This window comes from Ranitomeya imitator, chromosome 4 (assembly GCF_032444005.1).
Source record: "Ranitomeya imitator isolate aRanImi1 chromosome 4, aRanImi1.pri, whole genome shotgun sequence".
Lineage (NCBI taxonomy): Eukaryota > Metazoa > Chordata > Amphibia > Anura > Dendrobatidae > Ranitomeya > Ranitomeya imitator.
Window position 1 is genome coordinate 420,265,803 of NC_091285.1, and position 24,515 is coordinate 420,290,317.

Sequence of the window (24,515 nt, forward strand, 5' to 3'; positions counted from 1 at the left end):
CTTATTTCGCATAGTCTGGGAGTACTTCGTGTGTTTTCTAGCAACCTCTATGCGGGCTTTCATGTGTCTTGCACTGAGGCTTCAGTCGGGCAACTCGGCTATAAATGTCCGACTGGTAGAGGGCTGCAGTGATAGTTGATTTTGAGGAACTTTCTCCCATCTCCCTACTGCATCTCTGGAGCTCAGCCAGAGTGATCATGGGGTTCTTATTTACCTCTCTCACCAAGGCTCTTCTCCCACGATTGCTCAGTTTAGCTGGACGGCCAGGTCTAGGAAGACTTCTGGTGGTCCCAAACTTCTTCCATTTAAGGATTATGGAGGCCACTGTGCTCTTAGGAACCTTGGGTACTGCAGAAATTCTGTTGTAACCTTGACCAGATCTGAGCCTTGCCACAATTCTGTCTCTGAGCTCCTTGGCCAGTTCTTTAGACCTCATGATTCTCATTTGGCGTGACATGCACTGTGAGCTGTGAGGTCTTATATAGACAGGTGTGTGCCTTTCCAAATCAAGTCCTATCAGTTTAATTAAACACAGCTGGACTCCAATGAAGGAGTAGAACTATCTCAATGAGGATCACAAGGAAATGGACAGCATGTGACTTATATATGAGTGTCTGAGCAAAGGGTCTGAATACTTATGACCATGTAATATTTCAGTTTTTCTTTCTTATTAAATTTTTTAACATTTCTACATTTCTGTTTTTTTTTTTCAAGATGAGGTGCAGAGTGTACATGAATGAAAAAAATAAACTTTTTTGAATTTACCAATTGGCTGCAATGAAACAAAGAGTGAAAAATACTTTCCGCACCCACTGTATATTTTTATTATTATTTAAAAAGTTAAAAAAAAGTTATACATTTTGAAAAAAGGGTTTTGTGTCGCCATTTTCTGAGAATTGTATTATTTTGAATTTCCTTCAATGATTCAATGGAGCTACTGTATGTTAGGGCTTTTTGTAGTGGAAAGCTGGCATTTTTATTGATACTTAGGGAATAGGATACCTAAAACATTTGATTGCTTTCTATTGCAAATTTTTAGGTAGGAGAGGCAAATAAAAACACACAATTCTGCCATTTTGATTCTTTTTCTCTTTACTGTATAAGTTAATTTACTTTATATTTTAATATTTTTTTTTAATGTCTTTATTATTATTCATGTTAAATTTTATTGCATTATATAGAAAACATGACATTCTGCTATGAAGCCTAACCCCAGGCTGGGAGTCACAGGAAAACAAAAATGGCAGCTATGGGGACCTACAGTAGATCTCCGGCTGTCATGATTACACTATTTAAAAGTTGCTCTGTCTGCCACTGTTACAGGAGGAGTGCCATTTATGCATCATATCTGGCATCTGCAAGCTATGGTGATAACCTATGATAAGCAGCTCCGATGGACTTTATTAACAGTAATAGTCTGTTTGGTTTCTGCCATTGTTTACGAGATTTAACCAAACAAAATAACCCAACATGCTGTTAGGGCTAGCGGAACGCACCAAATAATAAGAAAGAATAAGGTGCGTTCGCAGCCCGGGGTCCACCGTGCAGAGATGGAACCTGCTGCCAAGTAATGACAGACTATATGGCGGTACAATGTGAATACACACACGGGTTAACTTCACCATGTGTGAAGGAAGCGAACCCTGTTGCATCACAAGGCCGCAGTACCGCACGTAACAAAACTAATAATTAAATAGCACGAGAGTGCGAACTGTGCCGTACTGGCGGACGCCACTAACCACCCTCACTTGGGTTAAAGAAGCGCTCTAATTGCGCGCGGCAGCGTACTGGCGTCACAGCAGTAGGTGCTGTTTCGTGTGTAAACGCTGTGAGTTCAGCCGGGCGCTAGATTGCAGCCATACACCTTACGCGAACAGTCATATACAAGGGATGGGTTTTTTAAGGAACGCCTTGCACTCATCAACACACACAAAATTACAATTGTACACTAGCGCATGGCCGTGCGGTCATGCGAAGCTTATATAGCTGCCGCACGTTCAGGACCTTCCAATAAAGGACCAATGGGAAGCTGACACAGAAGTTAGCACCTTCAGGACCTTCCAGGGGGACCAATGGGAACCACTGCAGCATCTGAGCATATGACCCTCGATCTCCAACTGGAGATCTCACCCTGGGCATGCTCAGAAGGGAAAAAGCAGGACTTAGTCCCAAAAGCGTCCGCTCGCTGCTGCCCAGCACTGGCTTTAATTGCAAAAGCTGGAAAAGTAACAGCAAGCCTAAGCACAGAGTGAGACTGAGCCAGACTCAAGGACTGACGTCTCCGCTGAGCAGACTCCACTGCGGAGGGGGAGAAGAATGGGAGACCGCAGCAGAGACGATTCCCCCTGTGCAGAGGCGGGAACTCGACACCTAACATTACCCCCCTCCTAGGGCCCCCCTTGGACCTCGCTACGCTTGAAGGCAGCAATGAGCTGTGGAGCTCAAATGTGTTCAGCAGGCTCCCAGGACCTGTCCTCTGGGCCATAACCCTTCCAATCCACCAAATAGAATTTTTTGCCACGTACCACCTTGCACCCCAAAATAGCGTTCACCTCTTAATCATCGGGAGACGAACCCGATGTCCCGGCAGATGACTCGGAAAACCGGGACATGTATACGGGTTTCAAGAGGGACACATGAAAGGTGTCGGTGATACCCAAGCGTGGAGGAAGGGCCAGATGGTAGACCACAGGGTTAACCTGCTCGAGGACCTTGAAGGGACCCAAGTAGCGAGGTGCAAACTTAGTGGACTCAACATGTTTCAGTACCAGGATTTCACATGGTCCGGGCGGATAGAGACACTATGAAGAGCGGCAAAAAAAAGGGTGGTGGAGTTATACTCTACATAAACAATGGTTGGTGCAATCAGAGGCATGTGACTGTAAGGGAGCGCCATTGTTGTCCGAACATTGAATTGCTAGCTGTTGGCCTCAGACCTTACTATATTCCTAGAGAATTCTCGCTTGTTACTGCAATAGTGTTGTACATACCACCAACTGCAAACCATGAGGCTGCAGGTGAAGTACTGTCAGGAGTCATTGCCCGGCTCCAGATGAAACACCCCAACTCGCTTACTGTAATCTCTGGGGATTTTAACCGGGCTAAAATGTCTACTGCCTTACCTAAATTCTATCAATTTGTTAAATGTACAACACGTGACAAAATTACGTTGGACTTACTCTATGCGAATGTCAAGAATGCTTATTCATCCTCTACCCTGCCGCCCTTGGGGAAGTCTGATCACAATCTTGTACTATTGTCACCAGTCTACCAACCTGTTGTTAGTACACAGCCTGCTAAGATTAAATCAGTTAGAATGTGGAATCCAATGAATGAACAGGCTTTACAGGATTGCTTTCATCTTACAGACTGGGATGTGCTGCTTGGGACAATGGACGAGTATACAAATGTTAATGAAGTGGTTGGTAGAGTGACTGACTACATTAACTTCTGCACTGATATGTTGGTGCCGACTAAAAAGATTAGGTGTTTTGCAAACAACAAGCCATGGATAACAAAGGAATTGAAGCATTTGCTCAACAGGAAAAAAAGGCATTTAAACTGGGTGACAAAGAGGAAATTAAAATGATACAGCATGAATTGAAGCATAAAATAAAGGAGGCCCAGGAAGCCTTCAGAATTAAACTTGAAAAGAAACTGTCCCACAATAATACCAGAGAGGTTTGGGCAGGAATGAAATTACTGACTGGGCTTAAGCTGAGGCCTGAAAATGATCCAGGAACAATGGACAAGGCTAATGAGATGAATGAGTATTTCAATAGATTTAGCAGTACATGTGTAATGCAAACTGATAGTGGATGGGAACTGGGTGCAAATTCTGCAACATCGATATTGGAGGATGAGCAGACCTATTTTAGAGTATCCGAAAATGATGTGAGGAGGCAGTTTAAGTCACTTAACATTGGTAAAGCTGCAGGACCTGATGGACTCAGCTCACGTGTCCTTAAAGTTTGTGCAGACCAGCTGTGTACTGTCTTTACGCGCCTATTTAATGGAAGTCTACAAACACAGAGGGTACCAGTGTTATGGAAAACTTCCTGTCTGGTGCCGGTACCCAAGACGACTTCTCCTGCAACCCTAAATGACTATCGTCCTGTAGCCTTAACATCTCACGCTATGAAGGCCTTGGAAAGATTAGTGCTTGCTCACTTAAGACCAAGGGTCAATGCTTTTATCGATCCCCTTCAGTTTGCCTACCGACATAGATTGGGGGTGGATGATGCTATCCTTTCTCTGTTACATAGGGTACATTCATTTCTGGAGACTGACGGAAACACGGTGCGAGCGATGTTCTTCAATTTCTCGAGTGCATTTAACTCCCTGCAGCCACTTTTACTACACAAAAAGATGACTGATATGATGGTTGAGGAGGGGATGAGAAATTGGATAACTGACTACCTATCAGATCGGCCACAGTTTGTACAGATGGGAGCAGTTGTGTCAAGCAGATTACTGAGCAGTGTAGGTGCCCCCCAGGGAACGGTGCTTGCGCCCTTTCTATTCACACTGTATACTTCAGACTTTCAGTATAAATCTGAACTTTGCCACCTTCAAAAATTTTCGGATGACTCTGTGGTTGTGGGATGCATTAGGGGAGATCAGGGGGATGAGGAATATAGAAGGGTGGTGTCGAAGTTCGTGGATTGGTGCAATGGTAACTATCTGCAGCTAAATGTTAAGAAAACTAAGGAGTTGGTGGCCAACTATAGCAGGATAAAGATGGAATGCTTACCGATCACTATTGCTGGTCAGGAGGTAGAGCAGGTGGAGAGTTACAAATATTTGGGGGTCCATTTGGATAGCAAACTGGACTGGAGATGCCACTCAGACTTTGTCTACAAGAAGGGGATGAGCAGACTGTATTTCCTAAGGAAACTGAGGTCTTTTAATGTGTGTAGCAATATGTTAGAAATGTTCTACCAATCTGTGGTGGCAAGTGCCATCTTTTTTGCAATCACGTGCTGGGGTAGTAGTGTGCGGGCCTCTGATGCTAATAAGCTGAATAAGATTATTAAGAAGGCAAGTTCTGCTGTGGGCTGCAATCTGGACTCTTTTGGGGAGGTAGTGGAGAAAAGAACTCTGAAAAAGTGTATGACAGTTATGAACAATAATGCACATCCACTATATGAGCTATTCATGAGACAGAAGAGCACCTTCAGCAACCGGCTAATACTTCTGAGGTGTAAGAATGAAAAATATAGGAAATCGTTTGTGCCAACTGCCATGGGAATGTACAACAATAACATTAGGGTTAAACCACCAAGGTGAATGTCTACTTATTTCTCTACATTTCAGTTCACTCGTTGTGTATGTCCTATTCTAATGTATAATGTTCTTCTGTCAACAAACTGTCATGTCAACTATGTAATTCCTTTATGATTTTTACGTTTGAAGTCGTGCTGCTGTGATACCATAATTTCCCACGGGATCAATAAAGTGTATCGTATCGCATCGTATCGTAACATGCAGCCTGATGTTACGGGCGGAGAGCCACACTAAGTCGCTAGGAGCAAAGGTTGGAGCGGGGCGCCGATGAGCATCGGCGGAGGACCTCATTCTCTCCTTGGAGGCCCAAATGGCATCCTGAGTGCGGTCCCAAATGTCCCGTGCCTCCACAGCCCAGTCTGCCACCCTGGAGTCAGCGGAAGACACAGGCATGGGCACAGGAACACGCGGATGCTGGCCGTAATTTAGGAGGAATGGAGTCTGACCGGTGGAGTCGGCTATGGCATTGTTAAGCGCAAACTCTGCCCATGGTAGCAAGGATTTTCAGTCATCCTGCCTGGCAGAAACAAAATGTCGTAAATATGTGGCCAAGGTCTGGTTGGCCCTCTCTACCAACCCATTCATCTCGAGATGATATGCCGAAGAGAGATTCAACTCAATACTGAGTAGACGACAAAGCTCTCTCCAGAATCGATTCGCAAACTGGGGACCCTGGTCACTAACAATTTTGTCTGGCATACCGTGTAGGCGAAAGATATGTTTGATGAACAACACAGCCAGAGCCCGTGCAGAAGGTAGCCGTGGAAGGGGCACCAAGTGCACCATTTTGGAAAAATGGTCGGTGATCACCCAGATAATGGTGCAATTATGAGACTTGGGTAAGCCCACTACAAAGTCCATCCCGAACATCTCCCAGGGCCTGTCTGCCACCGGCAGAGGGTAAAGCAAACCAGCTGGCCATTGCCGAGGGGACTTGTTCTTGGTGCAAGAGACACACGCCCGAACATATTCTGTGACATCACAAGCCATATGCGGCCACCAGAATGTCCTCGCCAGTAACTCGGATGTCCTTTTGAAACCAAAATGTCCACCCACCCTGGACGAGTGTGCCCAAGAAAGAACCTCCGGTCGCAAACTGGATGGTACAAAAGTCTTGACCGGAGGCCCAGACTCTAGCGAAACCGGGGCCACAGTTCTCAAGCTCTCGGTGGAGACAATAAGCCAAGGCTCCTCTTCCTCCTCCACAGATGACACAATGGAGCGAGAGAGAGCGTCGGCCCGAATGTTCTTCTCCTCAGAAAGAAAATGGAGGGTGAAATGAAACCGGGAGAAGAACAAGGACCATCTGGCTTGGCGAGAATTTAACCGCTGGGCTGTCTGCAGGTACACCAAATTTTTATGATCTGTGAAGACTTGGAAGGGAAAACAAGCTCCCTCCAAGAGATGTCTCCACTCCGAGAAAGCCAACTTCATGGCTAGCAACTCCCTGTCCCCGATGGAATAATTCCTCTCTGCTGGTGTGAAGGTCTTAGGAAAGAAGAAGCAAGGATGCTTCCGACCTTGAGCATCCTTTTGGAATAGGACTGCTCCAGCACCAACAGATGAGGCATCCACCTCCATGATAAATGGCTTATCTACATCGGGGTGATGTAGGATGGGAGCGCTAGCAAAGTGTGACTTTATGGAGTTAAAGGCCTTGGAGACCTCCTCAGACCACAATTTGGGATTTGCCCCCTTCTTGGTGAGGGCAACTGTTATGACCTGGTGGTCAGGACAATAATGGACCTGGTGGTTAAGAGCACACGGAATGACCTGATAGTTTCTGATAATAAAGGACGAGCTCTGAGACATGGGAACTCTGCTGACCGCAATCCCTAATCCTATCAAACACACTAGAAATAGCCGTGGATTGCGCCTAACGCTCCCTATGCAACTCGGCACAGCCTAAGGAACTAGCTAGCCCTGAAGATAGAAAAATAAAGCCTACCTTGCCTCAGAGAAATTCCCCAAAGGAAAAGGCAGCCCCCCACATATAATGACTGTGAGTAAAGATGAAAATACAAACACAGAGATGAAATAGATTTAGCAAAGTGAGGCCCGACTTACTGAACAGACCGAGGATAGGAAAGGCTACTTTGCGGTCAGCAAAAAACCTACAAAAAGACCACGCAGAGGGCGCAAAAAAGACCCTCCGCACCGACTCACGGTGCGGAGGCGCTCCCTCTGCGTCCCAGAGCTTCCAGCAAGCAAGACAACAATAAAAATAGCGAGCTGGACAGAAAAATAGCAAACCAAAGAAATACAAGCTGGAACTTAGCTTCTGCTGGGAAGACAGGTCACAAGAACGATCCAGGAGTGAACTAGACCAATACTGGAACATTGACAGGTGGCATGGAGCAAAGATCTAAGTGGAGTTAAATAGAGCAGCCAGCTAACGAATTAACCTCGTCACCTGAGGAAGGAAACTCAGAAACACCCACCAGAGGAAGTCCATGGACAGAACCAGCCGAAGTACCATTCATGACCACAGGAGGGAGCCCGACAACAGAATTCACAACAGTACCCCCCCTTGAGGAGGGGTCACCGAACCCTCACCAGAGCCCCCAGGCCGACCAGGATGAGCCAAATGAAAGGCACGAACCAGATCGGCAGCATGAACATCAGAGGCAAAAACCCAGGAATTATCTTCCTGACCATAACCCTTCCACTTGACCAGGTACTGGAGTTTCCGTCTCGAAACACGAGAATCTAAAATCTTCTCCACCACATACTCCAACTCCCCCTCAACCAACACCGGGGCACGTATCTCCGCAATAACGACCTATGGAACACATTATGGATGGCAAAAGAAGCAGGAAGGGCCAAACGAAATGGCACAGGATTGATAACCTCAGAAATCTTATACGGACCAATGAAACGAGGCTTAAACTTAGGAGAGGAAACCTTCATAGGAACATAACGAGATGACAACCAAACCAAATCCCCAACATGAAGTCGGGGACCCACACAGCGCCGGCGGTTAGCGAAACGTTGAGCCTTCTCCTGGGACAATGTCAAATTGTCCACCACATGAGTCCAAATCTGCTGCAACCTATCCACCACAGTATCTACACCAGGACAGTCCGAAGACTCAACCTGCCCTGAAGAGAAACGAGGATGGAAACCAGAATTGCAGAAAAACGGCGAAACCAAAGTAGCCGAGCTGGCCCGATTATTAAGGGCGAACTCAGCCAACGGCAAAAAGGACACCCAATCAGCCTGATCAGCAGAAACAAAGCATCTCAGATATGTTTCCAAAGTTTGATTAGTTCGTTTGGTTTGGCCATTTGTCTGAGGATGGAAAGCCGAGGAGAAAGACAAATCAATGCCCATCCTAGCACAAAAGGATCGCCAAAACCTCGAAACAAACTGGGAACCTCTGTCAGAAACGATGTTCTCCGGGATACCATCTAAACGAACCACATGCTGGAAAAATAATGGCACCAAATCAGAGGAGGAAGGCAATTTAGACAAAGGTACCAAATGGACCATCTTAGAAAGGCGATCACAAACCACCCAAATGACCGACATCTTTTGAGAGACAGGGAGATCCGAAATAAAATCCATAGAAATATGCGTCCAGGGCCTCTTCGGGACCGGCAAGGGCAAAAGCAACCCACTGGCACGAGAACAGCAGGGCTTAGCCCAAGCACAAGTCCCACAGGACTGCACAAAAGAACGCACATCCCGTGACAAAGACGGCCACCAGAAGGATCTAGCCACCAAATCTCTGGTACCAAAGATTCCAGGATGCCCAGCCAACACTGAACAATGAATCTCAGAGATAACTCTACTAGTCCATCTATCAAGGACAAACAGTTTCTCCGCTAGGCAACGGTCAGGTCTATCAGCCTGAAATTTTTGCAGCACCCGCCGCAAATCAGGGGAGATGGCAGACAAAATTACCCCCTCTTTGAGAATACCCGCCGGCTCAGGAACACCCGGAGAGTCAGGCACAAAACTCCTTGACAGGGCATCAGCCTTCACATTCTTAGAGCCCGGAAGGTACGAAACCACAAAATCAAAACGGGAGAAAAATAACGACCATCGAGCCTGTCTCAGATTCAACCGTTTGGCAGACTCAAGATAAGTCAAATTCTTGTGATCTGTCAAGACCACCACGCGATGCTTGGCTCCTTCCAGCCAATGACACCACTCCTCGAATGCCCACTTCATGGCCAACAACTCACGATTACCAACATCATAGTTACGCTCAGCAGGCGAAAACTTTCTAGAAAAGAAAGCACATGGCTTCATCACCGAGCCATCAGAACATTTTTGCGACAAAACAGCCCCTGCTCCAATCTCAGAAGCATCAACCTCAACCTGAAACGGAAGCGAAACATCTGGCTGGCACAACACAGCGGCAGAAGAAAAATGACGCTTCAACTCCTGAAAAGCCTCTACAGCTGCAGAAGACCAATTGACCACATCAGCACCCTTCTTGGTCAAATCAGTCAACGGTTTAGCAACAGAAGAGAAATTAGCGATGAAGCGCCGATAAAAATTAGCAAAGCCCAGGAACTTTTGCAGGCTCTTCACAGATGGCGGCTGAGTCCAATCGTAAATGGCCTGGACTTTAACAGGGTCCATCTCGATAGTAGAAGGGGAAAAAATGAACCCCAAAAATGAAACCTTCTGAACTCCAAAGAGACACTTTGACCCCTTCACAAACAAGGAATTCGCACGAAGGACCTGGAACACCATTCTGACCTGCTTCACATGAGACTCCCAATCATCCGAAAAGACCAAAATATCATCCAAATACACAATCAGGAATTTATCCAGGTACTCTCGGAAGATATCATGCATAAAGGACTGAAATACCGATGGAGCATTGGAAAGCCCGAATGGCATAACCAGGTACTCAAAATGGCCCTCGGGCGTATTAAATGCTGTTTTCCATTCATCGCCTTGTTTAATACGCACAAGATTATACGCCCCTCGAAGATCTATCTTGGTGAACCAACTAGCCCCTTTAATACGAGCAAACAAGTCAGACAGCAACGGCAAAGGATACTGAAATTTGACTGTAATTTTATTAAGAAGGCGGTAATCAATACAAGGTCTCAAAGAACCATCCTTCTTGGCCACAAAAAAGAACCCTGCTCCTAACGGTGATGACGACGGGCGAATATGGCCTTTCTCCAAGGATTCCTTTATTTAACTCCGCATAGCGGCGTGTTCTGGCACAGATAAATTGAACAATCGGCCCTTAGGAAACTTACTACCAGGAATCAAATTAATTGCACAATCGCAATCCCTATGAGGAGGTAGGGCACTGGCTTTGGGCTCATCAAATACATCCCGATAATCCGACAAAAACTCTGGAACTTCAGAAGGAGTGGAAGACGAAATAGACAAAAATGGAACATCGCCATGTACCAGGGGGCAACACCAGCTGGACACAGACATAGATTTCCAGTCCAATACTGGATTATGAACCTGTAGCCATGGCAACCCCAAAACGACCACATCATGCAGATTATGCAACACCAGAAAGCGGATATCCTCCTGATGTGCAGGAGCCATGCACATGGTCAATTGGGTCCAGTACTGAGGCTTATTCTTGGCCAAAGGCGTAGCATCAATTCCTCTCAATCGAATAGGATACTGCAAGGGCTCCAAGAAACAACCACAGCGCCTAGCATACTCCAAGTCCATCAAATTCAGGGCAGTGCCTGAATCCACAAATGCCAAAACAGAATAGGATGACAAAGAGCAAATCAGAGTAACAGACAATAGAAATTTAGACTATACCGTACCAATGGTGGCAGACCTAGCGATCCGCTTAGTGCGCTTAGGACAATCGGAGATAGCATGAGTGGAATCACCACAGTAAAAACATAGCCCATTCCGACGTCTGTGTTCTTGCCGTTCAGCTCTGGTCAAAGTCCTATCACATTGCATAGGCTCAGGCCCATGCTCAGATAGTACCGCCAAATGGTGCACAGCTTTACGCTCACGCAAGCGTCGATCGATCTGAATGGCCAAGGACATAGACTCATTCAGACCAGCAGGCATGGGAAACCCCACCATGACATCCTTAAGGGCTTCAGAGAGACCCTTTCTGAAGATTGCTGCCAGGGCACATTCATTCCACTGAGTGAGCACAGACCACTTTCTAAACTTCTGACAATATATCTCCGCTTCATCCTGACCCTGACACAGAGCCAGCAAGATTTTCTCTGCCTGATCCACTGAATTAGGTTCGTCATAAAGCAATCCAAGCGCCAGGAAAAACGCATCAACATCACGCAATGCCGGATCTCCTGGCGCAAGGGAAAATGCCCAGTCTTGAGGGTCACCACGTAACAAAGAAATAATGATCTTTACTTGTTGAACAGGGTCACCTGAGGAGTGAGGTTTCAAGGCAAGAAACAATTTACAATTATTTTTGAAATTCAAGAACTTAGATCTATCACCAAAAAACAAATCAGGAATTGGAATCCTAGGCTCTGACATCGGATTCTGAACCACAAAATCTTGAATGTTTTGTACCCTTGTAGTGAGATTATCCATCCAAGAGGACAGACCTTGAATGTCCATGTTTACACCAGTGTCCTGAACCACCCAGAGGTAAAGGGGAAGAGAGAGACAAAACACACTGCAAAGAAAAAAAAATGGTCTCAGAACTTCTCTTATCCCTCTATTGAGATGCATTAGTACTTTGGGCCGCCTGTACTGTTATGACCTGGTGGTCAGGACAATAATGGACCTGGTGGTTAAGAGCACACGGAATGACCTGATAGTTTCTGATAATAAAGGACGAGCTCTGAGACGTGGGAACTCTGCTGACCGCAATCCCTAATTCTATCAAACACACTAGAAATAGCCGTGGATTGCGCCTAACGCTCCCTATGCAACTCGGCACAGCCTAAGGAACTAGCTAGCCCTGAAGATAGAAAAATAAAGCCTACCTTGCCTCAGAGAAATTCCCCAAAGGAAAAGGCAGCCCCCCACATATAATGACTGTGAGTAAAGTTGAAAATACAAACACAGAGATGAAATAGATTTAGCAAAGTGAGGCCCGACTTACTGAACAGACCGAGGATAGGAAAGGTTACTTTGCGGTCAGCACAAAAACCTACAAAAAGACCACGCAGAGGGCGCAAAAAAGACCCTCCGCACCGACTCACGGTGCGGAGGCGTTCCCTCTGCGTCCCAGAGCTTCCAGCAAGCAAGACAATAATAAAAAATAGCGAGCTGGACAGAAAAATAGCAAACCAAAGAAATACAAGCTGGCACTTAGCTTCTGCTGGGAAGACAGGTCACAAGAACGATCCAGGAGTGAACTAGACCAATACTGGAACATTGACAGGTGGCATGGAGCAAAGATCTAAGTGGAGTTAAATAGAGCAGCCAGCTAACGAATTAACCTCGTCACATGAGGAAGGAAACTCAGAAACACCCACCAGAGGAAGTCCATGGACAGAACCAGCCGAAGTACCATTCATGACCACAGGAGGGAGCCCGACAACAGAATTCACAACAGGCAACCAAGGAAGCTACCAAAGTTGAGAAGTGTGGAATGAACTGGCGATAATAATAAATGAACCCTATAAAGCACTGCACCACTTTAAGAGAATGGGGATCCTGTCAGTCCATCACAGCCTGTAGTTTGGCAGGATCCATAGCCAATCCCTGGGCGGAGATGATATAGCCTAGGAAAGGTAAGGACTCCTGCTCGAACATACACTTCTCCAACTTGGCATAGAGGGAGTTTGCCCGTAGGAGGTCGAAGACTTTGCAAACATCTCTCCGGTGGGAGTCAATATCTGGAGAGTAGATGAGAATATCATCCAGATAGACTACAACCAAGGTGGAGAGCATATCCCGGAAGATGTCGTTCACAAAGTCTTGGAAAACGACTGGGGCATTACAGAGCCTGAAGTGCATCACCAGATATTCATAGTGCCCATCCCTGGTGTTAAAAGTCGTCTTCCATTCGTCCCCCTCACGGATGCGAATCAGGTTGTAAGCACCCTGCAGATCTAATTTAGTAAATACCCTTGCTCCCCGAAGCCTATCGAAGAGCCCAGATATCAAGGGCAAAAGATACTTATTCTTAACGGTGATGGTGTTAAGACCCCTGTAGTCTATAAATGGACGCAATTCCCCGTTCTTCTTTTTCACGAAGAAGAACCCTGCCCCAGCAGGTGACACTGACTTCCTAATTAATCCTCTTGCCAGATTTTCCTGGATACACTGTGACATTGCCTCCGTCTCCGAGAGAGATAACGGATAGACTCGACCCCGGGGAGGCTCAGCACCAGGCAAGAGATCAATAGGACAGTCATAGGGGCGATGGGGCGGAAGGGTCTCCGCCGCTTTTTTGGAGAACATGTCTGCATAAGACCAATATTGGGGAGAGAGGATAGATCTGCGGGTACCTCTGTAGTAGCAAACTGAACGCACTTCCTCTGACACCTACCCCCACAAGATTCACCCCATCCCAGAATTCTGCCTGAGGACCACTCGATATGAGGAGAGTGGTACCATAGCCAAGGTATTCCCAACAGGACCTCATCAATTCCCTCAGGAATGACGAGCAGAGATATAATCTCCTGATGGGATGGCGACATGGACAGAGTAAAAGGGATGGTCTGGTGTGTTATCTGTGAGGGCAGTGTTGACCCATTCACCACTCGTACCGTTACTGGTTGAGCTAGCATAACCAGGGATATTGCGTGACGTTGGGCGAAGGCAGAAGACATAAAATTGCCCTCCGCCCCAGAATCCATGCAGAGCTCTACCGAGTGGGAGGATGAGCCTATAATAATTGTCCCCTTAAAGGACAATTTGGAGGCAAACGTCGCCGTGTCTAGTGTACCTCCACCTACTACCACTAGACGCTGACGTTTCCTCGACCGCTGGGAATATCTGTTGGCAAGATGTCCTGACTGCTGGCAAACATGATAGACCTTGAGTGCACAAGCGGTCCGGGACTTAGATCCCGCTCGTGACACTTCCATGGCCTCATGTGACTTAGGAACCAGGACCGGAGATTCGAGAGGTTTGGCGAAGGTAGGAGCCAGCCGAAACCTCTGCCTACACTGGGCTCGTTCTAACCTCCGCTCGTTAAAACGGAGGTCAATACGAGTAGAGACAGTTAATAACTCCTCCAGTGTGGCAGGAATCTCCCTAGTGGCCAGAGCGTCCTTCACGTGATTAGCCAGCCCCTTCCAAAATATGGAGATAAGGGCTTTATCTGACCACTCCAGCTCAGAAGCTAAAGTGCGGAAGTGAACAGCAAAATGGCTGACCAAGGACTCACCCTGAGTTAATGCCAGCAGTTGGAGCGCCGTATCATGGGTAACACGAGGTCCTAGAAAGACCTGTTTCAGAGTGCTCAGGAACAGCGGAGCACTCTGCACCACATGATCGCCACGCTCCCACAGCGGCGTAGCCCATTCCAATGCCCTGTCCAACAAGAGAGACACAATAAATCCCACCTTAGCCCACTCTGTGGGAAAGCGTGCAGCCAGGAGCTCGAGGTGAATAGAGCACTGACTCACGAATCCCCTACAAGATTTGATATCTCGAGAAAATTTTTCTGGCAGCGGGAGGCGAGATAATGTCGGAACAGGGGTGGCAGTGGACAAGGTTGCTGCAGCCACGCTAGCAGCCTGTACAGCAACTGCGGTAACATCCACAGCTGAGGTTGAGCTCTCGAGAGCCGTCAACCTACCCTCCAGCTGCTGGACATACCGCAAGGATTGCTGTTTGTCCGTCATTACTAGCCAGACCCTGGCGCTAGTGTAATGTTAGGGCTAGCGGAACGCACCAAATAATAAGATAGAATAAGGTGCGTTCGCAGCCCGGGGTCCACCGTGCAGAGATGGAACCTGCTGCTAAGTAATGACGGACTATATGGCGGTACAATGTGAATACACACACGGGTTAACTTCACCATGTGTGAAGGAAGCGAACCCTGTTGCGTCACAGGGCCGCAGTACCGCACGTAACAAAACTAATAATTACATAGCACGAGAGTGCGAACTGTGCCGTACTGGCGGATGCCACTAACTGACTTGGGTTAAAGAAGCACTCTAATGGTGCGTGGCACCGTACTGGCGGTCACAGCAGTAGGCGCTGTTTCGTGTGTAAACGCTGTGAGTTCAGCCGAGCGCTAGATTGCAGCCATACACCTTACGCGAACAGTCATACACAATGGATGGGTTTTTTAAGGAACGCCTTGCACTCATCAACACACACACGATTACAATTGTACACTAGCGCATGGCCGTGCGGTCATGCGAAGCTTATATAGCTGCAGCACATTCAGGACCTTCCAATAAAGGACCAATGGGAAGCTGACACAGAAGTTAGCACCTTCAGGACCTTTCAGAAGGACCAATGGGAACCGCTGCAGCATCTGAGCATGTGACCCTCGATCTCCAACGGGAAATCTCACCCTGGGCATACTCAGAAGGGAAAAAGCAGGACTTAGTCCCAAAAGTGTCAGCTCGCTGCTGCCCAGCACTGGCTTTAATGGCAAAAGCTGGAAAAGCAACAGCAAGCCTAAGCACAGAGTGAGACTGAGCCAGACGCAAGGACCGACGTCTCCGCTGAGCAGACTCCACTGCGGCTGGAGAAGATTGGGAGACTGCAGCAGAGATGGTTCGAGATTCCCCCTGTGCAGAGGCGGGAACTCGACACCTAACACATGCTACCCTAATTTGTTCCCTACTTTTTGCGAATGAAGCCTCCTAAACAGATTTGAGCTTAGCCCAAATTCTTTGTATTTATTATCCGTAGCATTTAAAGTAACTAAAAACTGATGGGAAACTGAAAATGGAACAGAAATAAACAGTTTTCTTGAGTTTTTTTTCCAGTTTGTGAATGATCAAGACTTTGTACTTTTAGGCAAGTCTTTCATAATTGACCTGATGTTTCATGTTGCCCTAAGACTACTAGAAAAAAATTACTAGATTACTGAGGTTCACAGAACTGGAGACCCAGGTATCACTTTACTTTTAAGAGTTCGCACAAACAAGCATATAACTTGGACAAATACTTTCTGATATTTTATCAAATAGCACTCGGTCCAATGTTATATTATGGAGCAGTGCAGATCTGTAGTTTTTTTCTCATGGCTAATCATCATAGGAGCAACGCTCATATCGCTCCTATGTAGCTGAATTACAGGCTTGCTATGAGTGCCGATAACAGGGTGGTGCTCATAGCAATCCAGCATCAACAACCATAGAGCTCTTAAGCAGACTTCTGGTTGTTATGCCGATGCATCGCTGACCTCCAATCACGTGACAGGGGTCAGCGATGCGCTCATTTCCGGCCCAATGGCTGGAAGCGTTAGTTAAATGCCACTGTCAGCGTTTGACAGCGGTATTAAACTAGTTAATAGCAGTGGGTGGATCGCGATTCCACCCATCGCTATTGCGGGTACATGTCAGGTGTACAAAACAGCTGACATGTCCCAGCTTTGATGCAGGCTCACCGCCGGAGCCCGCATCAAAGCAGGGGATCTGACCTCAGATGTACTATCCTGTCAGAGGTCAGAAAGGGTTTAACAGAATCGATATGATTGTGTGACCGCAGCCTCAGAGACCATCTCCGTATACTTTTTATTCCATCAATTCCTCAAGTATCTGGGTCACAGCTGATGCAAAAAGAGGCTTTTAATTTTGTATGCCCCACAAAAATACCTTTGCAGCACTCCAAAGCAAGAGCTTTTTCTTGCCTACATTTTTAGATCGCACATTACCTGACTTCTTTTGTGTAGCTCAAATATATGGAACCGCTACAGCAAACGCTGTTATCGCTTATTTTAGCAACACTTGTTCAGAACATAGCAACAGGGTTGTATAATAACATCTTAATCAAAAGCACTTTGCTATCTTTCAAGGTGAAATATTGCTGTTGGAGTACAATTGGTGCAAACATGGAGGAATAAAAGACTTCATTGACCTTGTTCTCTATTGAAGCTTAAGCTTCAAGTAGAGAAGTAAGAAATAGTGTTTAAAAACATTCCATCAATGTAAATTGACTTCTTTAGAACGTTTCTGTTGGCATTGAATTAAAAGATCTGGTTACTTGCTTCCTGTGGAAAATGCTTGTATTCGTTGCTGGCGAAAAAGCAGAAATATAGAATATATTTGGCTGTATCAGTGATAATGTACTGCAGAAGCAGCATAAAAAGCCATTAGAAGTCTGAGATTTTGAAACTATTATGAAAAAGCATTACATTGCATTTTGTATGTTGTATCATGTAAAGGATTTATTCTAGTGACTCCTTGTCATTTTGCAATAACGTTTTTATCTATGTATTCCCAGAAGGCACAACATTTTGCTTTACTCTATGTTGCATATTTTCTACTGGATCCCCTAGTTAAATTGACTATAAGGTATTAAAATTGTTCTACAGACGTACAAAATATATCTATTAAGGAAACCTATTATCAAAAAATGTAGCTGAATATAGATAGATTAGTGAAGTCAGTCGTTTTTATTTTCCTTTTTTTCAGACAGCAATAAGTCATTAATTGATCTTGCTATTATTCTATATAAAGTGAACAGCTCAGTCTGTATTTGATATGCATTTACAGCACATTTTCCTTCTTTTTGTGTCTGCGTGTGATTATAGGGCTCGCTCAAATGAGTGTATAACACAGCTTAGTGCTAGCCGACGTTTTAGCGAATATCACTCGGCCCATTGTTATACCATCCATGAGGCAGTTCAGATCGGCTATTTTTTTCTCACGTTGAACCAGCATGCTGTGATTGGCTCTGGAATTTGTATCATGTGCAGCCAAACAAGTCTATAGGTGCGTGTAAAACATTGGACATCCAACATTCACGGATTCTGACAGAGTTTGAGCCGAGTGTCATTAGCATAATGGGCCTGATTGTTTCACATGAGAAAATCATCTTTCATGTGACCCCAATGACCCCAATCTAACGAAAGTGGGTGCTGCTACCCTGACCTGCGCATTTGGCTCAGTTGTTCCTACTTCACCAACCATTGGTTAACTATTACTGCTGCATTCACTGCTTACATCGAAATGCTGTACAGGGTAGAGTGGGTGATAACAAGCTGTGTTCATTATGCACTCAGCACTGTACATGAATGTGCAGAGTGATGTGTGCCCTACCGTAGCAAGCCCAAGGGTGTCCTAACTTAGTGATTCCCGTGCCAAGTAATCTTATGCCAAGTGGTTCCTGTTCCAAACCATTCCTGGGGCAACAAGCAAAGAGACCTCCGCATTGGTTTGTCCTGGGTATTTTGAGTATTTGAAATAGCTGATGCATTTGCATCACAGCAATTATTCCTAATTCCACTAAATTATTTTTGTGAGCTTGGATTTTAATATTTATACTGTACATTGCAGTCATTTTTCTGGGACATGAACTCTGCCCTTGAGTGGATGCATTTTCCATTACAGTCACCATTCTTGGATGTGCAATCTATTAATTAAAACATATAACATAAAGATACACTATCCCGGACAAATGGGGTTTGCTGTCAAGGGATACAAAGCGATTCCAGCATTAATAGTAAAAACCATGATTTTATTGGTATATCATTAAAAACAACAACAGAGAAAGGGAGATGTGCAAAAGAGCAAGGCTGGGTCAAAAGAAGGTCACAACAGAGACTGTCATATATAAAGTACAGATTATATATAGAAGCAAAATGTTTGTGTGACCCTACGTAATGATAAGTATTATAGACACTGTCCCAGATGGTATCTCACTAATTCCAATGTAAAGTGCTTAGTGCTGTAATGAAGGAATCTGTTAAGACAGATAACATTGGCATATGAAGCTGCTATGAGGGTACAGAGAGCAGCATCCGATAGTTTAACCTGCTGCTAACACAGGAATAAGTCCTACATATAAAGACACAGTGCTGCGTTGCTAGAGTGCCATGGAAATCATAAAGTCACCAAAACCAAGAAAGGTGTACATCACCTAAGGGTACTTTCACACTAGCGTTTTTTGTAAATCCGTCACAATGCGTCGTTTTGCAGAAAAAACGCATCCTGCAAAAGTGCTTGCAGGATGCGTTTTTTCCCCATAGACTTCTATTGGCGACGCATTTGCGACGGATTTGCACACTTCGCATCCGTCTTGCGACGGATGCGTCGTGCTTTGGCGGACCGTCGGGAAAAAAAAACCCTACATGTAACGTTTTTTTCTCCCGACGGACCGCTTTTTCCGACCGCGCATGCGCGGCCGGAACTCCGCCCCTACCTCCCCGCACCTTACAATGGGGCAGCGGATGCGCCGGAAAAATGCATCCGCTGCACCCATTGTGCAAAGCGTTAAACGCTAGCGTCGGAATCTCTCCCCGACACATTGCGACGGGGAGATTCCGACGCTAGTGTGAAAGAAGCCTCAGGCTTCTTTCACACTAGCGTCGGAATCTCCCCGTCGCAAAAATTATTGATGACAAGACCTTCAGGGAAACCAAGGCAGCCGCAGAATCCCAACCCCCTACGCCGCTTCACATAAGCTTCTTAATACAGGGGAGTGAGGAGTTTTATATTATTGGATGTCAAATGAGAAGGGTTGTGGTTTGACAATAAAGAGCGGAAAGATAAGACCTAAATCATCATTAGTATATTCAGTGGACGTAGCATCATAACTAATGGGATGAGCAGGGTAGTCAAAGCGGCCAGTCACAGGCATCGTCGGCACATCGTGTGACTGTTACATACCTCGCTGTAAACACCGGCACCACCGGAAGTCCTGAGGTACGACACGCACACATGTGCACAGTCCATGACTGCCGTAAGGGTTGTGCAGGATGTTGTAAAGGCAATACAAGGACGAACAAAGGTAATTGTAGGAGAAGAAAAAGATCAAAAGAAACACCTGAGGGGGATGGAAATAGGGGGATGAACACTTGAAGGTATATAATAATAGTGTAGATAAGTGTATATGTGAAAACAGTAATAAAAAGGGGAAAAAAGAAGAGAATGTGTGGAAGTCACTAGAAAGCAGCAGAAAAAGGTTTTTAACCAAGGTGACTGCAAAGTGCAATAGTATTCCAGGAGGAGATGGACATATTCCAAGAGGAGATGGTTATGGGGATTTTATTTATCTGGGAAGAGTCATCACAGGTCTAAAGAATCTCATGGCCGCCCTCAACAACAGCAGCTTAAATATTAAGCTTACTTTTAAATATCTGAAGGAACTTGACTTCCAAGATCTCAAAATCAATGTTCTAGCGGATTGGACGGGTTGCAACTGATATATACAGAAAAACCACGACTGCATTCCTCCTTGCAAATTCCTCCTACCTTGCTTCAACCATCAGGGGAATGCCGACTGGTTAATTCCTAAGGGCTAAAAGGATATGTACAGACACCCAGGATTTGAAAACCAGGCCACTAATTTTGTGTATAGTTTTAAGGAAAGAGGCTATAGCAACAAACAAATTAAACGTGGGTACACGAGAGCCAAAAGACCTCCAAGAGAAAGATTTATCTATAATGACAACAGGAAATAAGATACCAACAGTGATCAACGAGTGCAATTTATATCAACTTATAACAAACAATCAATGTGACCAAATGATCAAAATTATAAATAAACATTGGAAAGTTCTACTTATGGATCCAACTCTATTTCTCTGCAGCTCTCTCCTTGGTTGCACGATAGTGCAAGAATTTACAGGACCTTCTTGTCTATAGTCTATACATTCCAGCGTGCAGCAAGAATACCCAAGCAACCAATAAAATAACAACTCTTGTTTTTTTCCCCTGTGGCCTATGTAAAAGCTGTATTAACTTAGTTAAGGCATTATCTACTTTGCCGAGTGTCCCTGCCATAAGATTTATATAGGCCTCACTGCCAGGGAACTCAAGGTCCAAGTAAGAGAGCATGTTCAAGACACCTAAAAAGCCAAAAATATTGATGACCCCTCTACTCTTAAGACCATTCCACTTCATTTCAGACAGTATCATAACTGCCGCACCAAAGAGACTTTTAGATCAAAGGTATTGATCAGATTGACATGGGTCCTAGGGGAGGAGATTTTGTCAACTTATAGAACTTGATTTCGAAAGGCACACACCTGTCTATATTAGACCTTTCAGCTCACAGTGTATGTCAGACTGTTACACCCAGTTCGGGTCCTGTACCTTTGCGAAGTCCCCGTAGGGACTCCCGCTCTGTGACGACCCCACGCCGTCATGCTGCAACCTCTGCTTCCTCTTTTCCCATTACTTCGGCCAGCAGGTTCCCGGTTAGAGTGTTCAGGGCGCGCGCGCTCCCGGTCTCTTAAAGAGACAGCGCGCATTTTTCAAAAAGTACTTCTGAAAAATGGCATCTTAGTGATCACTATTTCTAGCCCCTCTGCCATAGAGAGGGTGCCAGAGCAACAAGTATCCTCTGCTGCTAGCTTTTGGTTTCGGCAAGTGTGTGCTTTAGCTTCTGAAGTGTTCTGGCAGTGCTCTGCTTGCACTGTCTCCTCAGACTGTAACATAGTAACATAGTAACATAGTTAGTAAGGCCGAAAAAAGACATTTGTCCATCCAGTTCAGCCTATATTCCATCATAATAAATCCCCAGATCTACGTCCTTCTACAGAACCTAATTGTATGATACAATATTGTTCTGCTCCAGGAAGACATCCAGGCCTCTCTTGAACCCCTCGACTGAGTTCGCCATCACCACCTCCTCAGGCAAGCAATTCCAGATTCTCACTGCCCTAACAGTAAAGAATCCTCTTCTATGTTGGTGGAAAAACCTTCTCTCCTCCAGACGCAAAGAATGCCCCCTTGTGCCCGTCACCTTCCTTGGAATAAACAGATCCTCAGCGAGATATTTGTATTGTCCCCTTATATACTTATACATGGTTATTAGATTGCCTCTCAGTCGTCTTTTTTCTAGACTAAATAATCCTAATTTCGCTAATCTATCTGGGTATTGTAGTTCTCCCATCCCCTTTATTAATTTTGTTGCCCTCCTTTGTACTCTCTCTAGTTCCATTATATCCTTCCTGAGCACCGGTGCCCAAAACTGGACACAGTACTCCATGTGCGGTCTAACTAGGGATTTGTACAGAGGCAGTATAATGCTCTCATCATGTGTATCCAGACCTCTTTTAATGCACCCCATGATCCTGTTTGCCTTGGCAGCTGCTGCCTGGCACTGGCTGCTCCAGGTAAGTTTATCATTAACTAGGATCCCCAAGTCCTTCTCCCTGTCAGATTTACCCAGTGGTTTCCCATTCAGTGTGTAATGGTGATATTGATTCCTTCTTCCCATGTGTATAACCTTACATTTATCATTGTTAAACCTCATCTGCCACCTTTCAGCCCAAGTTTCCAACTTATCCAGATCCATCTGTAGCAGAATACTATCTTCTCTTGTATTAACTGCTTTACATAGTTTTGTATCATCTGCAAATATCGATATTTTACTGTGTAAACCTTCTACCAGATCATTAATGAATATGTTGAAGAGAACAGGTCCCAATACTGACCCCTGCGGTACCCCACTGGGCACAGCGACCCAGTTAGAGACTATACCATTTATAACCACCCTCTGCTTTCTATCACTAAGCCAGTTACTAACCCATTTACACACAATTTCCCCCAGACCAAGCATTCTCATTTTGTGTACCAACCTCTTGTGCGGCACGGTATCAAACGCTTTGGAAAAATCGAGATATACCACGTCCAATGACTCACCGTGGTCCAGCCTATAGCTTACCTCTTCATAAGCTACCTGTGAGCTACCTGTGAGCTACCTGTTACCCGGCTATCCTGGACGACGTCCGTTCTGTCTACGCCAGTTCCATCACATCCCACCATTCAGCCATTCGTACCTCTGGAAAACGCCAGTACCACCTGTGCCAGCTCCTACCCATACACCCGGAACCCACTGGTCAGCTCCATGACATCTGTTAACCCTGCTTGTCCGTCTGTCCCACCGGGACAGCTGCCACTTGTCCGGGGTCTAACTGGAGGTAGCATCTGTGTCCCTCAGGCATTCCATTGTGACCCTGTTTGAGGGGACTTAGGTTGTCTAGGGCTCACATTATCACAGCCACTTCGGAGTCCCCCCTGGACTGTGGTCCAGAGGTTCCACAGAAATATCAATAAAAAACAAATGTGAACTTCACCACCTGTGCCTCCACTTCTATTCATTGCACAGACCAAATGAGAATTATTAGATCAAAGGAACTGGCCAAGGAGCTCAGAGACAGAATTGTGGCAATGCACAGATCTTGCCAAGGTTACAAAAGCATTTCTGCTATACTTAAGGTTCCTAAAAGCACAGTGGCCTCCATAATCCTTAAATGGAAGAAGTTTGGGATGACCAGAAGTCTTCCTAGACCTGGCCGTCCAGTTAAACTGTGCAATCGTGGGAGAAGAGCCTTGGTGAGAGAGGTAAAGAAGAACCCCAAGATTACTGTGGCTGAGCTCCAGAGATGCAGTAGGGAGATGGAAGAAAGTTCCTCAAAATCAACTATCACTGCAGCACTCCATCATCCGGGTCGTTATGGCAGAGTGGCCGGACGGAAGCCTCTCCACAGTGCAAGACATATGAAAGCCTGCATTGAGTTTGCTAAAAAAAACACATGAAGGACTCCCAGACTATGAGAATTAATATTCTCTGGTCTGATGAGACGAAGAGAGACCATTTTGGAGATACAGTTCCTTGCAAAAGTATTCGGCCCCCTGGAACTTTTCAACCTTTTCCCACATATCATGCTTCAAACATAAAGATACCAAATGTACATTTTTGGTGAAGTTGAACGAAATGTATTGATGATTTTAAATTTTTGTGGAAATTCAAAAATTGAAAAGTGGGGCATGTAATATTCGGCCCCTTTGAAGGGACACTGTCACCTAAATTTGGAGGGAACAATCTTCAGCCATGGAGGCGGGGTTTTTGGGTGTTTGATTCACCCTTTCCTTACCCGCTGGCTGCATGCTGGCTGCAATATTAGATTGAAGTTCATTCTGTGTCCTCCATAGTACACGCCTGCTCAAGGCAAGATTGCCTTGTGCAGGCATGTACTACGGAGGACAGAGAATGAACTTCAATCCAATATTGCAGCCAGCATGCAGCCAGCGGGTAAGGAAAGGGTGAATCAAACACCCAAAAACCCCTCCTCCATGGCTGAAGATTGTTCCCTCCAAATTCAGGTGACAGTGTCCCTTTAACTTAATACTTTGTTGCGCCACCTTTTGCTGTGATTACAGCTGCAAGTCACTTGGGGTATGTCTCTATCAGTTTTGTACATC